This window comes from Felis catus, chromosome F1, assembly GCF_018350175.1.
Source record: "Felis catus isolate Fca126 chromosome F1, F.catus_Fca126_mat1.0, whole genome shotgun sequence".
NCBI classification, from domain to species: Eukaryota; Metazoa; Chordata; class Mammalia; order Carnivora; family Felidae; genus Felis; species Felis catus.
Window position 1 is genome coordinate 28,139,386 of NC_058384.1, and position 16,965 is coordinate 28,156,350.

Here is a 16,965-nt window from a genome sequence, read left to right on the forward strand (position 1 = left end):
AGAGGTCGGGCTTTTAGGCCTGATGTACTTTGAAGTGTAAACGTAGTGGCATTATAAAAATAGAAGTTTTCTGAGATCAAATGTTAAAGTGACAGTCCTAAGAGGTTTCACTTGCCACTTAACGTGGGAATCCCTCATTTCTTCCAGTAGCAGATCATAACTCAAAGACCCTTTCAAGAATCTGATGAAAAGTACGAACTCTTGTCCCAAACATGTGCACTGTAACACTTTCCATTCAAACATTACTTTTAAATGTATATTGTCATTTATTCATCCATGGGACAAATATTTGTAATGTACGTACTCCATTGTACCAGGTACTGTCCTAGATATTTGGGAGACAGGAGTGAGTCCCTGTCTTCATCGGACTTACAGTCTATTGTTCACATTGCTGGATCTTCCCTGGTCTAAATCTAATGTTTTGAATATTAGAGCTTAAATTACACATGTCCAGAGGAAACCTAGAAAGTAATTGACAGCTGGAACACACCATCCTCACCAAGTTGTGAACTGTAAAAATACGATCTGTGTTACGATCTAGCAGGGGCTCCTTGCTGGATACAAGAGGCCATCTGCTAGTTGGACACACGTTGCCACACTTACTAGTACTCATGCTGTTCAAGTCAAGCATGTTTTCACTGAATGACCCATCTGACAGGACTGGTATGGTAATGTCTTACAGTTTATTGTGAGGATTAATGAGATGCCTTGGATTAAGTCCCCAACACTAATCTGGTATGATCCTAATCTTTCCGGGTTGTGAAGTCTCTTTAAATATGGGCTAGCATATTTTTGAAATTAAAAAATATAATTCAAGCTCATGGGTTGAGTAAATAAAGAAAAATAAAGACTGGTGTTGGTGTATGTATGTGTTTGTAGTTTTAAAATTCACTTTCCTTTTTTTGCCAGACAGAAAAAAGGCTAGTTTGGAAGTATGTTTTCTCAAGTTCCACATTTAATTATCATCCCATCCTGTAGGACTTACAGACACTGGATTTTACTTGAAGACTTTTACAATACCAAGATCCTCAGTGAATTAAAAAAAAAATCCATTTTGAAATTGGTTGGCCAGACATGTCTTAATGGTCAATTAATTCCTCAGGTGCAATGATATCTTGACTCTGACAGTCTGAGGTGTTCCATAATTGATCACTCAGACATGCCTCATCCTGTTTGGTCCACAGGTTCAGGTTCTTTAAGTTTGAAGAGAAATCTTAGTATTTTAAGAACACTAATTTGTTTGTCTCTTTTAAAAGTTGATGACGGGGCGCCTGGGTGGCACAGTCGGTTAAGCGTCCGACTTCAGCCAGGTCACGATCTCGCGGTCCGGGAGTTCGAGCCCCGCGTCAGGCTCTGGGCTGATGGCTCGGAGCCTGGAGCCTGTTTCCGATTCTGTGTCTCCCTCTCTCTCTGCCCCTGCCCCGTTCATGCCCTGTCTCTCTCTGTCCGAAAAATAAATAAACGTTGAAAAAAAAAAATGTTTAAAAAAAAAATAAAAAATAAAAGTTGATGACATGTCCTATGCCCCATCTTTCTATCATTTCACCATCCATTTCAGGGCTTCGATGCTAGAACAACTTGTAGGAACTCAGTCATTTCAAACACAATGCTTAGATCTGTAGTAAATTGCTTTTGATTGAAGATGACCTCAGTGATAACCTTTCTTCATTGTTTAATATGGCTGTGAAGCTTGATAGAGGAATATAATCTGAAGTTGGGGATTGTCTTATATTCTTACAGTATGTTAGCTAAGATCCTTATTCTGTTGATTTTCCCCTTCATCTTCAATTTGGTATCCTTATTAGATTCTAACCTGTAATACGGCCTAGCTTTTTAAAATATGATTTTCTAAACTTACATCTAGGATGTTACCGACAAGCTAGAATCTATTAAACTGTTTAAGTCAACACAGTCAACCTAAGATTAGGAATTTTTTCCTCTCTCTCTGTTCTTTACCTAGCACCAGGGCTGACTCTTTGTTGGTGTGACTTTTGTAAGTTAACGTATGACTGGTCTTGTATAGATTGCCTCGTAACTCCTACCTTAAGAAATATGGCACCACTTTCTACAACTGGCACTCTACAGCCAACACAACACAATTGGCATTGCTCCTGTGGTTAAAATGAGCCCAGAGAACCTTCCCAGGAAGCCCACAATTCTGTGGAAACGAATAGGAAGAAACTCAGGATAAAGAGGCAACATGTTTTATTAGTCCTGGAAAGAAAATACAGAGCCAGAAAACTAAAACTTCTGTAATATGAACATGTGAGAGTTTCACAGTCATACCATTAAATTTTGCACTGGCAGATTGCTTAAGGTGTTGTTACCTGATCAGCATGTGTCTGATAGGTTGGCAACCATGTGCATTCCTTTGAAAATACAGCCCATAAAAATACAAATCTAAGCCCAAGGTGGACCTGACACGGAGGTCTTCTCAAGCCACATGATGGCGGAGAATATTAAGATAGGATGTTTCTGATTCAAGATGAGCCTGACCGTCACAAAACTGCATGGCGATTAAGACCACATTTTTCTAACTTAAACATAATGTTTCGTATTATGCAGCGTCTTACGTCATCAAGAATTGAATGCCTGTCATGTGCATGACCAGGATCTATGTGATGGAATAAATTTGTGTGTTTGGGCATTTTGAAAGGGCATTTGTATATTATTGTGCAGCTGTGGCTTTTCTCATTGAATCCGTGTTAGGTCCATTTTTGATGACCAGTTGTGGCTCCTGTCTAAAGCTGCTGTGACCAAGATTTTTGCCCTGGGGCACCTGGGTGGCTCAGTTGGTTAAGCATCCAGCTCTTGATTTCAGCTGAGGTCATGATCTCATGGTTTGTGAGTTTGAGCCTTGCATCGGGCTCTGTGCTGACAGAGTGGAGCCTGCTTGGGATTCTCTTTCTCCCTTTCTCTCTGCCCTTATTCCACTTGTGCACGTGCACTCTATCTCTCTTTCTCTCAAAAGAAATAAGTAAACTTAAAAAAAAAAAGACTTTTTGCCTTTTGGTTGGCCCTGAAGATTTTTCTCCAGTGGGACGATATGGTTCCTCAAGGCTGCCACCAAGTGTCCTGTCCCCATTGTAGCTTGTCAGCTCTTCACACGCCATGGTAAAGCATTCCCTGTTCTCCAGCTTGGAATCACTTCTCTTCGGTCCACAATAAAACAGCTCATTGGGCCTTGCTCTGCAGCTGATTTTTTGCCCTCTTCAGTGCAGATTGGTTTTACAGCAGTGTACTGAGAATTATATACGTTCTGAGATGCCATTCTTGGTGATTTGGTTTTGTCATTGAATTGTGAAGTTGGAAGTGTGTTTTTAAAATCGTGAATTGTATACATTCGGAATGTTGTTTTACTTTCTCTGGAAATTTTTAGTTGAAGCTGGGTCATTATCACTGAGCTGCTAGCTGTGATGTTGTGGTTCATCCAAGGATTTCAGCCAGGAGCTGTCTGTCTCTAGGTGCCTGCATGACCCACTGTAGATCTCTGCTCAGTAATCGTTTCAGAAAGGCCTCTGGCTTCCCACCCCCACTCTGAAGCTGGCATTCCTAATCAACCCCATCTTGGGTTATTTTGGACAATAGTACATATTAGAGACCTATGACCTATATGACCTATACATATATTTGCTTATTTGTTTATGGCCCGTTTCTAGTGTGTTTAAGGGAAGGGGCTTTGTTTCAGTCTCTGCTCTGTTTCTAGCTCCTAAAACTATGCCTGACAGGTAGTAGGTGCTCAAAAAATACTTACTGATTAAATGAATGAATGATAAAAGGAGCTAATTATTCATACACCCATACTTTAGCTTGGAGTGTGCTACTCTACTGTCTCTTTTGATTCATGCCTTCCTTTGAGGATAAGTGCCTCAGTGAACAGAGGGTAGCTTAAGTAACAGAATTTAATGTTAGCTTCTCAGTCTATAGTCTTGATAGAAATTCAGTTTGGGTGTTTCATTATTGGAGAAATGTGATATATAAAGGGTACCTTTTTCAGATTCATCATCTAATCCAAAATAACTGTTTCAGTAAATTCTATCAATAAATGGACTGACCTGGCCTTCTGGGTTAAATTACTTCTTGCCTAATTGGGGTAATTTGTAGGTGTCATGGTGTGTATTCCATCCAGGACTGCAGAGATTGAAGCAAGAAGAAATTGGCCTAAACTGAGTGAGAGGATTTTATTAGTCCCAGGGATACATTTTCCGAATCTTCATTGTGATTTAAAAAATACAAAGTGCATAGCAACAGTTGTCATCTGTTGAGTTCTTATTAGAATGTGCCTGACAGTGCAAAGAAGACATTATCTCACGTAAGACTCATGACAGCCAATGAAGGACGTATTTGCAATCCCATTTAACAGATGTGGAAATGCAGTCACAAAGAATGGTATGAAACCTGTACAAGGTTATCAGCTAGGACCTGGAAGAGATGGAATTCAAAATCTGATGCTCTGGACTCCAAATTATATCTTCCTGGCTTATGTGTGCTCTCCGTTTCTGCTTATGCTGAGGCTGAGTGAATAAAAACCTTGTCTATTTAGGGAGCTCAACAAAATGATTAAATTTAATTATCTTGAGAATAGAAAATAATATGGACCGTTTAAATTTCTTAAAAAATAATATTCTTTCCTCAAGGCTTGGTTTCTCCAGACCGCTGTTCTGTTCTAGTATCCTCATAACCTCCCTGCTCTCTCCATGCTCGGGGCAACTTCTGCCTGAGAGACAATGAGCAGAGAGGTTTTCTCAAGAACCATAAGACGCTATAAATTGAAAAGATGACATTCATAGCATAAGTGGAAAGGAGGACGATTCATCTTCTGTTTCAATTTCATGATAATAGACCAAAACCCTTGATGGAAAAGTTTTATCTTAAACTTCTACCGTCCTTATCTTCAGTCTTCCCTCAAAAATAGCTTCCCTCACCTACAGACTTCCCAAACTGTTTGGTAAAAAGTAGTCTTTTTTGAAACCCTTGGACTTGAAAATGGTGCTAAAAAAAAAAAAAAGGTTATAAACCTGATGCATTCGTAGCCAGTCAGGGGCTTTCATCCATGAACTTGTTCTGGAGGGGGTCATTGGTATTTTAAGTGCTTTTTGATGACGGAAAATAAATGAGACAACGATATGGAAAAATACTGTCAGTGGAAAAAAATACAACTGGTGAATTTGGTTGATCAGTCTGACTTTAACAGAGGCTAAAATCAATCATGATTTTCAAGGCATTCTTCATTAAATTTTTTTTCTCCTGATATACTTGGCAAAACTGTGGAGGCAGCAGAAAGAGCAGTGGTTGCCAGGGCCTGGAGGGGAGGGAGGAATCGTTGGGCAGAGCAGAGATTTTTAGGGCAGAATACTGGATGTATGATGCTGTAGTGATGGGTACGTGTCATTATACATTTGCCCAAACCCACAGAATGTATAACGTTAAGAGTGGACTTAGGAGGATAATGATGTGTCTGTGTAGGTTCACAGGTTATAACAAATACACTGGTGGGGGATGCTGATAACGAGGGAGGCTATGTGTCTGTGTGTGTGTGGGGGGAATATTATGGGAACTCTCTGTACCTTCCTCTTTTTTTTTACATTTATTTATATTTGTTTGAGAGTGAGAGAGAGCACAAGCAAGGAGGGTCTCAGAGAGAGGGAGAGAGAATCCCAAGCAGGCTCCACACAGCGCAGAGCCAGATGCGGGGCTCGAACTCACGAACTGTGAGATCATGACCTAAGCTGAAATCAAAAGTTGGATGCTTAACTGACTGAGCCACCCAGGCGCCCCTTTGTACCTTCCTCTTTATGTTGCTGTGAATGTAAAATTGCTCTAAAAAAGTCTTTAAAAATTATACTTTTCTTTTTGTTGTTATTGAAGAAGATGGAATAACTGAGAACGATTTCAGTTGGCCGAAAGTTTGCTGAGGACCATTTCCCTCTTGCCATGTGGAAGCACTGTAACCTTGTATGTCAGTAGCCTGTCTAGAAGGCTGAAATACTGTCCTGTGGAGGGGTTGTACAATGTTTGCTCTAAATCTCAGTGAGACCAATATCTGATAAAGAGATGAACAAATTGGCAAGTAAGATATATGTCTGCTGGAACTGAGGAGAGCTTATTCTAGACAGTACTAAAAAAAAAAAAATTTCCACAATATGACCAGAAACAAGATAATATCACTGCAAATTTCCCCGGCAGGAATACAAATATGATACATGAGAAGTATTTAAAAAAAATTTTATGTTTATTTATTTTTGAAAGAGAGAGAGAGAGAGCACAAGTGGGGAAGGGACCGAGAGAGAGGGAGACATAGGATCCGAAGCAGGCTCCAGGCTCTGAGCTGTCAGCACAGAGCCTGATGTGGGGCTCAGCCCCATGAACTGTGAGATCATGACGTAAACTGAAGTCGGATACTTAACCGACTGAGCCAGCTGGGTGCCCCATTATTTTAATAGTCAGGTTTAATTTTCCTTACGTTGTTAGTATGTTTTGATAATCCTCTTTGTTCTTCTTTTTCAAAAATATTTTTGATATCCTTATGATTAATTTTTGAATCAGCCTGTCACATTCTTTCAAAGATCCCACTGGAGGAGCTCAGTGAGTTAAGTGTCTGATTCTTGATCTTGACTCAGATCATGATCTCATGTTTTGTGGGTTCGGGCCCCACATTGGCCTCTGTGCTGATGGTGGGGAGCCTGCTTGGGATTCTCTGTCTCCCTTGCTCTCTGCCCCTCCCCTGCTGTCTCTCTGTCTCTCTTGAAATGAATAAAAAAACTTAAAAAAAATTAAAAAAATCCTACTGGAATTTGGATTTGGATTATATTAAATTTAAGACTGACTTTTAGAGAACTATAATGAATTTCTTTATTCAGATTATTATTTCTGTCATTTGGGATAATTTTATGGCTTCCTTAAAAAAGTTTTCCATATTTTCAGTTCATTTCTATTTTAGAGAGTTTTAAAACTACTTTTCATTTATTGTCTCATTGCTCTGGCAAAACACTTCATTGCACTGTTTTAATTAAGAAGTGATAGCAAAGAAACCATTGTTGCCTTATTTATTATTTTTATCAAATATTATGTCCTGTTTACTTTTGGCATTTTGTGGATACCTTTAATTAGTTAATGAAGCTCATGTTTAGCTTTTCCTAAAATAAAACTTGGAAATTGTTGTTGACTTGGTTCATAATAATCTGTTCAGGTTGGTGTTTTAAATTTTTTTTTTTTTTTACATTTTTTAATGTTTTTGGGAGAGAGAGAAAGCGTGAGTGGGGGAAGAGCAGAGAGAGAGGCAGACACAGAATCCAAAGCAGCTTGAACTCCCGAACTGTGAGATCATGACCTTAGTAAAGCCGGAGGCTTAACCGACTGAGCCACCCAGGTGCCCCCAGGTTGGTGTTTTATAGCTGTATCATTGGCTTTTGATTGCTGTGGCCTCAGGGAGAAACTTTAAGCATTGGGCTCTGTGATCTTTTGAACGTGGTGGATATGCCAGACGCTTAGGAGACTTTCGTGCCTCTCCGAGCCTTCCGTGCATATTCTTGGTTCCTCCTTGGGGAAGACACCTGTTCGGCTCTCTTTTGCCCACGAGTAGACATGATGATGGCAAGTTGAACTGCTTGGCTATTTCTACTGAAGTACTCACCAGAAAGCCCTTGAACCTGACTCTTTCTTCGTAGTCATCATCTTCTATGAGGGCTTGAAATTCTGGTTTTCTTTAATTCTGTTCCGTATGTCAGACAAGGAGTGCCTTCAGTGAGTTAAAAATGGGCAAACCCCCCTCCTATTGTCTCCTGTTGTGGATTTGTACATTAAAAAGAAAATCTCTCTTTCTAGGTAGTTAATGGTGGGAGGAGAGATTAGCAGCATGTGCTCAGTTTGTTTTTGGCTGAGAACCTAGAATTCAGGAGAGCTGTGAGGGTTGTTCCTTTTTTATTTTTTTGACTAGGGGCACAGTGCATGCCCTATAATACAATGGGGGTGACAAATGCCTAGTTGTCCTCTGAGACAACTCTTAAGCATCTTTGTTTGGTCAAAAATCACATCAGCATTGCCTTTTTTTTTTTTTTTTGAAAAAGAGAGAGAGTGAGTGTGCATGCGTAGGAGAAGGGCAAAGGGAAAGGGAGAGAGAGAATCTCAAGCAGGCTCCATGCCCAGCCTGGAGCCTGATATGGGGCTTGACCCAATGGCTGTGAGATCATGACCTGAGCTGAAATCGAGAGCCAGATGCACAACCGAATGAGCCACCCAGGCACCCCTTACATTGCTTCCGTTGTCGTTCTGTTAGCTAGAACTCAGTTGTATGTAGTATGACTATAAGAGAAGCTGGGAAATGCAGCCTAGCTGGGTGTCCAGGTAAGAGGATTTTGGTGAATTGCCAGCATTTTTTGTCATAGTGAGGAAGTAGAAGACTCAGAATTTGAACCCAAGTTTTCTGCCTACAAAGTCTGTGCTCCTTTCATTATACCATCATGCCCTTTATTACCTACCAAAAAAATCAGAAATGAGTTTTGATACAGAATAAATGCTGTTTACTGAATCTTACCAGTGAGGTAATTGTCACGGAGAGACTGACCCAGAGCTCATCATTGCCATCCTTTGTCATTCCCCACCCTGCACGTAACTGCCAGTCTCCTTTCCAACTGCCCAAATCCCCAGACCTAGGCAATATTTCTATTTTATTTTCAATGCTCCTACATCTAAGACCGAAGTTGGAGCCTTGTCCTAAACCAAGTTCACAAGGATAAGTTTCTCTGTTGGCCTACATTTTAGGTTCTTCATTGCTGTCCCCCGTCAGAAGCCAGATGGACTCCTAGGAGGTCACTCTTTGCCCAAATTGTGATAGGAGGTTGCCAAGACCATATGGAAGTAAGCCTCACCCACCATGGTGTGGGCATGGCTCCATTTCAATCTTTCCCTAGTGGACAGGTTTCTAGTCCTTCTTCGCGCCTTCTGTGTTATGTTTTGAATAAACTGCTAGACCTTGCTAGACCTTTTACTACACTATTCTTAAAAATAGTCACTCAGTAAAAAAATTCTATAGGTGATTCAGGATGCATGTTATAATGTCAAAAAACAAAAATGGCAAGAATAACTAGAAATAACCATTGGATTAACTGAAAAGGCAGCCAAAATTAAAAAAATATATATATATATTTTAGTAACATAGTAGGAAGTCCTAGAATACAAGAGGATTCTAACTCTGAAAACCTGACCTTAGATGGAGTTTGGAAAAGCTGTTTGATTTTAACTTTGCCAGAATGTAAATTATGCCAGCTCTTAAACAGATCACCAAGTGAATGCTTTATTGTCCTCCAAGGTAGCCCCACCATGATCTTTGCTGGCTTTCTTTTTGTTAGTAGAAGATGTACATCATCGGCTATGTTTATGGAGTAGCTGAAGGAAAAATAAGTCTCCATCAGTATGTTGTTCTTTGTAAAAAATTTTAATGTTTATTTAATTTTAAAAGAGAGAGAGAAAGAGCACAAATGGGGAGGGGCAGAAAGAGAGGAAGACAGAATTTGAAGTAGGCTCCAGGCTCTGAGCTGTCAGCATGGAACCTGACACGGGGCTCAAACTCATGAGCCATGAGATCATGACCTGAGCCGAAGTCAGAAGCTTAACCGACTGAGCCACGCAGGTGCCCCTCCATCAGAATATTCTTAAATACTGATAGTTATAAACTGATATGTTACTAACATATTTTTTAAAATCTTGACTGCCCTTTCAGCCAATCTGATGGTTATTTCTAGTTATTTTTGTAACTAGAAAAAAGTTAAAAAGTAACTTAACAAAAATTTTGGCATTATAACATGCATCCTGAATCTAGAATTTTTTTTGTTGACTATAACATCTGGGGTATGTGAAATGTTTGTAAGATGTGAAAGTTTCCTATTTGTTCTCATTTATTCATTGTCATCATAAAGAAACTCTCATTGAGCAACTAGAAACAGGGAGCAAAAATTGGCCTCAGTTATTATCTCACACAGCATGAGACTGGGAGCATAACAGGGCTAAGTTTATAAATATATGAGTTTCTTTGCAAGTTGTTTTCAACATCTCATCATTTCGTGAGAGCAGTTTACTTTTTTTTTTTTTTTTTAATTTTTTTTTTTTCAACGTTTATTTATTTTTGGGACAGAGAGAGACAGAGCATGAACGGGGGAGGGGCAGAGAGAGAGGGAGACACAGAATCGGAAACAGGCTCCAGGCTCTGAGCCATCAGCCCAGAGCCCGACGCGGGGCTCGAACTCATGGACCGCGAGATCGTGACCTGGCTGAAGTCGGACGCTTAACCGACTGAGCCACCCATGCGCCCCTGTGAGAGCAGTTTAGGACGGCGAATCTCTGGGTTTCTAGGAGCCGCTGCAAATCACCTTGCAAAGCCATGAACAATATGGCCACAAAACTGAGAGCAAAAAGAATCTCAAGTTAACTACTTATAAGTAAGTCTCTTGTTGAACGTGACTTGGGGTCCATGTTTTATATTTTTAGACATCCATTTAGGCACTGGTGTGTCACAGCATTGTGCATATTTTTAGTCTAAGCCATGCCTGTGCTGCTATTAATTATCATTGGCTGGAGCCCTAGTTCTTGCCTGGTAGATTAATAATACCCATTTGTCCTCTGGGTGCTTCCTTTGAGCCAGGTGGCATTTTTCTGCTGTACATGCACCATCAACCTGTAAGTATGGCTCCATATCCGAGTGATAATTAGTTCAGTTCATTTATGAAGCTGGCTTTGGTGTCATGTGTTAAAGACTTAAAGACGTAGTTGGCTTTGGTGTTCCTTAAAAACAACCCCCCTCCCCAAACAACAGACGGTTTGTCATACATTATAATCTAAATGTGCTAATAAAGGCAAACATATCTACAGAATTAAGAACATTATCTCGAAATCACAGCTTTATGTATTTTGGTGAGGACACATTATTCAGAAATTCTTTAGTGCTGTTTGAAGAAATTTATAATGCATTTGATATATGTTTAATTCAAACATTCCAAATAGAATGTCAGGGCACTTCAGTTTTTCTCAGTGAAACAGGAACAGGGCTAATACAGTAGTAGTAAAAAGAAGACTGGAAAGAAATATCATGGGGGCACCACGGCTCCACAATATTTAGGCACCAGAGTTATTTGATAGTGTGAAATTGTCAGTCTTAAATTGGTCTTACGTTGTCTCTATGACTTAAAAGATGAATCCTATAATATTAGCAAATTTAACCATTGAAATCAATCTTTTTTAGCAACTGAGATTGGATGATGAAAGTGTAAAAGTTGATTATATCAGTGGCTGTGACAATAATAATACTTTTTTTTTTGGCCAAAATATACAGTTGTAGTTAGAATTATTGGTGCAAAAAAACACACGGCATTGGAAAAGTGCCAGTAACTTGCGCTGCTGGAAATAGTTTGCTTTCCTTTCCACTAAACTCTGTCTTTGGGGAATTTTTTTTTTTTTTTTAATTTTATCGTAGACAGAGAGAGAGTGTGAGCAGGGGAGAGGGGCAGAAGGAGAGAGAGAGAGACAGAGAGAGAGAGAAAGAGAATCTTCAGCAGACTGCACGCTCGGCGCAGAGCTCAGTGCTGGGCTTGGTTCCACAAGCCTGGGATCATGACCTGAGCCAAAATTGAGAGTCATATGCTCAACTGACTGAGCCACCCAGGCGCCTCGGGGAATTTTTAATAGTGGAGAATTGCTGTCAGTTGTTTGTGGGTCCAGAAGCACTGAGGAACTCATACATAGCTGAGTGTAGAGGTATGTCAGTCCACAAAGGGAAGAATCGCCATTCATCTTTGGTTGAAGACTCAAACCAATAACACCTATGTATTATAATTGACAGTGGAAATAATTTCTCATTTCACTACTTACTACTCAGATAAATAGACTTATTCTGGGTTTTATGCTTGTTTAATATTTGTAGAGAAGAGATATTTGATATTGCTTTCTAAACAGTCTAGAAATTACAGAAATATATTCATGAAAACCAGAAATTAAGCAAATGAATATGTTTTATAATCAAAACATAACTCTCAAAGTTATAGACAACTAATATGTGAAGGAAAACTAAGCCTTACTTTTATTTCCTTTTTTCCTATTATTTAATTAATAATTTCTGATGACTTTTTTACTTAGCTTTATGTATAATTTACATGCAGTATAATTTGCTCTTTTAGTGATGGTTCTGAGTCTGACAAAAGCATACAGACATTTACCACCATAATCAAGGTATCAAACAATCCCATCACACCCCCAAATTCCCTTCTGCTTCTTTGTAATCATCATCTCCCCATTCCTAACCCATGGCAACCACTGATTTGTTTTCTGTCCATGTATATGTATATATGTATATGTATATGTATATGTATATGTATATGTATATGTATATGTATATATATACATATGTATATATGTATGTATTAAATTAAGACATTAATTTCTTAGAGCAGTTTTAGCTTCACAGCAAAATTGAAGGAAGGTACAGATTTACCATCTACCTTCTGCTGCTACACAGGCATGGCCTTCCATTGTCAACATCCCTCACCAGAGCACTACATGACAAACCTACAGTGACCCGCCATAGCCACCCAAGTCCATAGTTTACATTATGGTTCACTGCTGGTGTGGTGTATCTGTGGTTTTAGACAAATGTATAGTGATTTGTATCCATCATTATGATATTGTACAGAATATTTTCACTGCCCTAAATAACCCTCTATGCTCTGCCTATTCACCCCTCTCCCTTCCCCACTCAACACCTGATCTGTTGACTGTCTCCATAGTTTGGCCTTTTCTAGAATGTCATATAATGGGAATTAGAGACTTTGTAGCCTTTCCAGATTAGTTTCTTTAACTTAGTACTATGCATTTAAGGTTCTTCCACGTCTTTTCATGGCTTGAAAGCTCATTTCTCTTTAGTGCTGAATAATATTCTGTTGTCTGAATGTGCCATTTATTGATGTATTCATCTGCTGAAAGACATCTTGGCTGCTTCCAAGTTGGGGTGAGTATGAATAAAGCTGCTATAAATATCCATGTGCAGGTTTTTGCACAGACATAAGTTTTCAGGTCCTTTGTGTAAATACCAAAGGGTGCGATTGCTGGATCAAATGGTTTCGTTTTGTGAGAAACTGCCCAACTGTCTTGCAAAGTGGCTGTTCCATTTTGCATTCCCACCAGCAGTGAATGAGAGTAACTGTTGCTCCGCGTCTTTGCCAGCATATGGTGTTGTCAGTGTTTTGGATTTTGGCCATTCTAATAGTGGTATTTTGTTGCTGTTTCAATTTGCATTTGATTGGTGACATATGATGTGAAGCATCTTTTCATATGCTTATTTGCCATCTGTGTATCTTCTTTGGTGAAGTGTCCATTAAGATCTGTAGCCCATTTTTCAATCTCGTTGTTTGTTTTCTGATTGTTGAGTTTTAAGAGTTCTTCATATATTTTTGGTAATAGTCTTCTATCAGATGTGTCTTTTGCAGATATTTTCTCCTGGTTGTGGCTTGTCTTCTCATTCTCTTGTCATTGTCTTTTGCAGAACGGAGGTTTTGAATTTTAATGAAGTCTTGTTTACCAATTATTTCTTTCACAGATTGAGTCTTTGGTGTCTTATCTAAAAGTCATCACCATCCAAGGTCATCTAGGCTTTCTCATATGTTATCATGTAGGAGTTTTACAGTTTTATGTTTGCATTTAGGTCTGTAATTCACTTTGAGTAAGGTCTGTGCTTAGATTGGTTGATCGATTTTGCATGCATGTGTGTGTGCTGTGGCTGTCCACATGTTCCAGAATCATACGTTGAAAAGACTGTCTTTGCTTCATTATATTGCTTTTGCTCCTTTGTCAAAGGTCAGTTGACTCTTTCTGAGCTGTCTATTGTGTTCCATTGATTTAGTTGTCTCTTTGTCACCAGTACCATATTGTCTTGACTACTGTAGCATTATAATAAATCTCGAACTTGGATAGTGTCTGCTCTTCAACTTTGTTTTTCTTTTTCAGTATTGTGTTGGCTATTCTGAGTCTTTTGCCTCCCCATAGAAACTTTAGAATCAATTTGTTGATATCCACGGAAAAACATGCTAGGATTTTGGTTAGGATGACATTGAATCTATGTCCAAATATTTTTGTCATGTAAGTGGAACCATGCAATACTTAGCCTTTTGAATCTGGCTTTTTTTTTACTTAGCAAAACACATTAATGATTCATCTATGTTGTTAAGTATATTAGCAATTTGTTTATTTTAATTGCTAAGCAATATTATGTGCATGTAACTCAGTTGTTTATTTGCCATTCATTCACCCATTGAAAGACATTTTCGTTGTTTTTAGTTTTTGGTGATTATGAATAAAGCCACTATAAACATTCATACACAGGTTTTTGAATGGAAGCAAGTTTTTATTTTTCCTATGTAAATATTTAGGAGTAGGATTGCTGTTCATATACAAGTATATAAAAATTATTTTAGGGAGAAAATTTTGCAAAATATACATACATTATAAAAGAGGCTATATTATATACTCTTAAGTTAGTTACTTTAAATATATAATTAAAAATATTTCATTAGTAAAAAAAAAAATAAAAATAAAAGTATTTCATTAGTGGGGCGCCTGGGTGGCTCAGTCTGTTAAGCTTCCGACTTCGGCTCAGGTCACGATCTCGCAGTTCGTGAATTTGAGCCCCGTGTCGGGCTCTGTGCTGGCGGCTCAGAGCCTGGAGCCTGCTTCGGATTCTGTGTCTCCCTCTCTCTCTGCCCCTCCCCCTCTTGTGCTCTGTCTCTTTCACTCTCAAAGATGAATAAATGCTAAAAAAAAAATTAAAAAAAATTTTTATTAGTAACAAATGTAGCTAATATGACTCATGCCCGTTGTTCCTTTGTCACATTATGAAGGTTACTCAGGTTAGTTTTACTTTCTAACAGTATTTTTTTCTCTTGATAAATTTTAAGATTAAAATGTAAAAAAAAATATGCTTAGTTTTAAAAATTTATTTTGATATATATGGTATTACATACTTTTCTTGCCTTGTGGCCTCACATATCAACTCATAATGGAGAGTCAGATGAGATAATGGAAATGCACATTAGATAGTGGGAATACATACAAATACAATTTCATTTAAGGCCTTATTGAGGCCTCTGCCTACCTACTGTCTTATCAGGACTACCTGCATATTGACAAGTATCTCGTATTCTCTTCACATGTTTTACATCTTCTGATCAATTCCAGCAGTGAAATAAAAGGGAAGGGTTGGGGCAAGGGGAGAGAGAGAGAAAGAAAGAGAGAAGGAAGAGGGAAGGAAGGTAGAAAGAAGAAAGGAAGGGAGGGAGGGGATAATGGACCTGGATGATCCACAAACTGTACACTCAGTGTTTGTCTTAAGTAGAATGGCCACTTAACTTATTTTAGTATTTAATTTTTATGAAATGGTAACAATAGGATAGCTAAATTTATATTGATTTATATTTTATTTTTTCTATCCTCCAAGAATTATTAGAGTAGAGGTAATTTCAACTACATTTGTAACAGGTATACTTGAAAGAAGATAGCCTAACAGATAAAATCCACACTGGGATATATTCATCAAATTTGATTTTTTATTTCTTAAGAGCTTTTAACAAATTATAGTAAAATGATAGACTTGTAATTGGGTAGTACGGGGTGTAACACAATGAGCACAATAAACTATTTAGAGCTGTAATTATTATAATTAATATTAATAACAGTTATTGTTGTCTTCATTCAAAAATATTCCATCAGTGATTTTGCACAATTCTGTACAAAATAAGCTATAAGCAGCTAAATCTGTAAACAACTAAACACTGCTTAAATGCTTTTGCTTTTATCAAATTTTCTTAGCACAGTGGCATTGTTTTTTAAAAACTTTTATTAAAGAAGATGTGATATACACACACACACACACACACACACACACACACAATGGAATACTAGTCAGTGATGAAAAAGAATGAAATTTTGCCTTTTGCAACAATGTAGATGGAACTAGATGAAATTTTGCCTTTTGCAACAATGTAGATTGAACTAGAGGGTATTATGCTAAGCGAAGTGAGGCAGTCAGAGAAAGATGGTATCATATGATTTAACTTGTGTGGAGTTGGAGAAACTCAACAGATGAACATAGGGGAAGAGAAGGAAAAATAAAACAGGGAGGCAAACCATAAGAGACTCTTAAATTTTTTTTTAATGTTTATTACTTATTTTTGAGAGAGAGAAGGAGAGAGAGTGCCAGCAGGGGAGGGGCAGAGAGAGAGGGAGACACGGAATCTGAAGCAGTTTCCAGGCTCTGAGCAGTCAGCAAGAGCCCAACGCGGAGCTCGAACTCACTAACTGCGAGATCATGACCTGACATGAAGTTGGACCCTTAACCGACTGAGTCACCCAGGAGCCCCAAACCATAAGATACTCTTAAATACAGAGAACAAACTGAGGGTGGCTGGAAGGGAGATGGGTGGAGGGATGGGTTAAATGGGTAATGGGCATTAAGGAGGGCACTTTTTGGGATGAGCACTGGGTGTCATATGTAAGAGATGAGTCACAGGTTCTACTCCTGAAGTCAAGACTATACCATATGTTAACTGACTTGAATTTAAATTAAAAACTAACTAAATAAAAATTTTTATTGAAATTAAATGTAAAATACATTTTTTTCACAATAATAGAATTTTCAAGTAAAAAAATGTTAAAATTATACTTTAAAAAATAAAATTAATTAGGGGAACCTGGGTGGCTCAGTTGGTTGAGCTTCTGAGTCTTGATTTTGACTTAGGGTTGTGGAATTGAGCCTTGTGTCAGGCTCTGTGCTGAGTATAGAGCTTGCTTGAGATTCTGTCTCTCTCTCTCTGTCTCTCCCTCTTTGCCTCTCTCCCACTCGTGCTTTTTCTCTCCAAAATAAAAAAAATTAATTAAAAATAAAAATGGTAAACATACCAGATTTTGCAAGATGAAGTAACTGTATAAAAT

General features: G+C 38.4%; 2 long non-coding RNA genes across 4 annotated transcripts in view; one reads left to right on the forward strand and one right to left on the reverse strand.

Moving 5' to 3' along the window:
* Positions 1–4,199, reverse strand: part of LOC109495634 — a 37,517-nt gene extending 33,318 nt beyond the window's left edge. Inside the window, exon 1 of the long non-coding RNA XR_002151176.3 lies at positions 4,056–4,199. This is a non-coding gene — a long non-coding RNA (uncharacterized LOC109495634). The remainder of the gene's footprint in view (positions 1–4,055) is intronic.
* The window catches only part of LOC123382782, a 129,605-nt gene that overhangs the window by 38,655 nt on the left and 73,985 nt on the right, over positions 1–16,965 (forward strand). For 2 of the 3 annotated variants that reach the window (XR_006591702.1, XR_006591704.1), the window contains exon 3: positions 8,761–8,856. The exons of the other annotated variant lie outside the window; for it this stretch is intronic. This is a non-coding gene — a long non-coding RNA (uncharacterized LOC123382782). The remainder of the gene's footprint in view (positions 1–8,760; positions 8,857–16,965) is intronic. 3 annotated transcript variants of the gene reach the window in all.